Raw genomic sequence first — 2,374 nt, 5'->3', positions numbered from 1 at the left:
GAGTCAGCTGTTGATCTCTTTTTTAAACATCTAATATCAGTAGTTCAAACTCTAACCACAACAACTTTAATGTGATCTTCAAGCCCCAGAGAAGAGGAGGAACTTTTCAAGGGCGGGGGATTATTTTATTTTTGCTCAGTTTTGTCTCTTTGATCACCGGTGTGGTGAAACGCAGCAGCGTCTAAGTTTAGTTCCTTTTAGAAGAGACATATCTGTTCTTGTTTAAAAGACTTTCAGAGGAAACTAGCTCATTAAAATGTGTTGCCACTAAGCAGGATGTGATTCAACAAGCTGAGCTGTCTCTGAACATGTGCTCATACTGCCCATACATTTCAAACACACTGAAGCTGATTTCTGGTGAATTTATAAGAATGAAACAAAGTGTAGGAGAAACACCAAATATCAGAATCTGTTTTTTTTCTCCTACATATATCGTTTCTGATACTGCTGTGTTTTATTAAAAGTGAATTTAATAAAAGGTTTGCTGATCATACATCTTTGGTCTGCTCATTAAACTTAAATATCAGCTTCTTTATCAGACTGTTGCCAAGGTAACAATGTTTGACACTAATTGAGATCATTAAAGCCGACTATCTGGATATTGGATCCCCTATCTGATCATATGGGAGTTTGTCTTTTGGACTTGATTTCGAGCTCTTTTTTTTTTTTCTTAATGACCCTCTCATCCCAATAAAGCTCCTGGTAATAGGGGGAAGAAAAATCTACCTTGAAACAGGCAGAACCAGGCTCATTATTAGCAGCCATCTGCCTCAACTGGACACCAAAAGGACATCAAAGACCAAAAAAATTTAAATTTTAGGGTGAGGATTCCTTTTTAACTAAATAAAAAAACAAGATCACTCATGGCCAATGGCTACAAGAGTTAAAGAGACAGCTAAAAACAAAAATAAAGATCTAAGCATACTTTATTTTTCTGTATATTTAGGCACCTAAAAGAAGATCAATTAAGTCGTGCAGACTGGTTGGTTTAAAAGATTTCCATATAAGTCATAAAGTAATTGACTTTGCAGGATTTGCATGTGGCAACCATAGATAATCCCTTAAACTCAGCATGCATGCATGCAGGAGCTGTGCAGAGGAACCAGGCACAGGCTAAATCCTTTTTGCCAAGGCTGACTGGGGGTTCAAGACAGAATTGGACACAAAAATGTAATGTAGAGGCACATCTATACGTTCCATGTTAGAAAAGGTTGGTGTAAACTAGATCCACTGGAGGCTCAGTCAAGGGAAGAAACATGTCAGCAGATGAGCTCAGAGGAGGGATGAAATGGCCAAAAGATGAAGCATACCGGCTTCTTTGTGTAACGGGGGGGCAGGCAGGGACCAATGTAGTTCTTTGGTCATCCTACACTAATCTCACTTTACCAACAGCCAGGTAAATTAGCAAAACATTTATACTTTTTCAACTAAATCACAAGGGACTGGCTAAATTTTAATACATTTTTTTTTTTTTGCTAATAAGTATACACGCATATTAATACAGCCTTGATTTCTACATTAATCATTTATTGTTCTCCATAGCACATGTTGAATAGATTGAGCAGTTCTTTATCTTAAATATCATAGAAGAGTCAAAGAAAACCTGTAGAAATGTAACTTTTTCTTCTCCCCTATAATATACAAAGACATTTCTTGAAATCACAAATTCGGTATGTCATCTTTAGTGTAAGTATAATGATTTGAAGAAATAAATCATTCATGATTGCTGCCAATCTGGTTTAGACTGAAACTGCTTGATGCTGCGTTTGAATTGCATCCACATGGGAACAGGAAATAAGCACAGATCTCTATTCCGTTGGTGGTACGTGATGCTGTGAAGTCACCGGCTGCCATATTGGTACTCTGTAGTTAGACCGGTCAGAATGTAAACATTACATGTGATACGGCATCGAACAACGAGGAGGATCTCATTTTCTTGGGGGGGGGCTTAAGACTTTCAAAACAAAGATAAAACCATCACTTTGACTCACACTTGCTATTTCATAGCATCAGTAGATTACCGTATTTATGGTAAAAAATGGGCACATCACATTTCATAGTCGATATGAAATCCATGAAGGCTAAAAAATTATTTAATATTACATATTATACAAATCCATCACAACAAAATTAGTGTGTTAATGGAGCATAATAATACTGCAATCAGATATTACACACACACCCAGACACTATCTGATGATGTGCCAAAAGTGCTCAAATTATTATTTACATGGAATATACATGTATTGATTACATTACAGGCATTTTTATGGCACAGCTCTGTTAAAGTGGGGAGTACCAAGATGGTGGCAGGTGAATTCAGTTTTTTTTTTTTTTTTTTCGGTCTATCAGCAATCCAGTGAATAAATAGAAA

The sequence above is a fragment of the Cyprinodon variegatus genome, unplaced genomic scaffold (genome assembly GCF_000732505.1).
Source record: "Cyprinodon variegatus isolate N-32 unplaced genomic scaffold, C_variegatus-1.0 Scaffold838, whole genome shotgun sequence".
Classification (NCBI taxonomy): domain Eukaryota; kingdom Metazoa; phylum Chordata; class Actinopteri; order Cyprinodontiformes; family Cyprinodontidae; genus Cyprinodon; species Cyprinodon variegatus.
The sequence above is the reverse complement of the archived record's forward strand: the minus strand, read 5'-3'. Positions refer to the sequence as shown.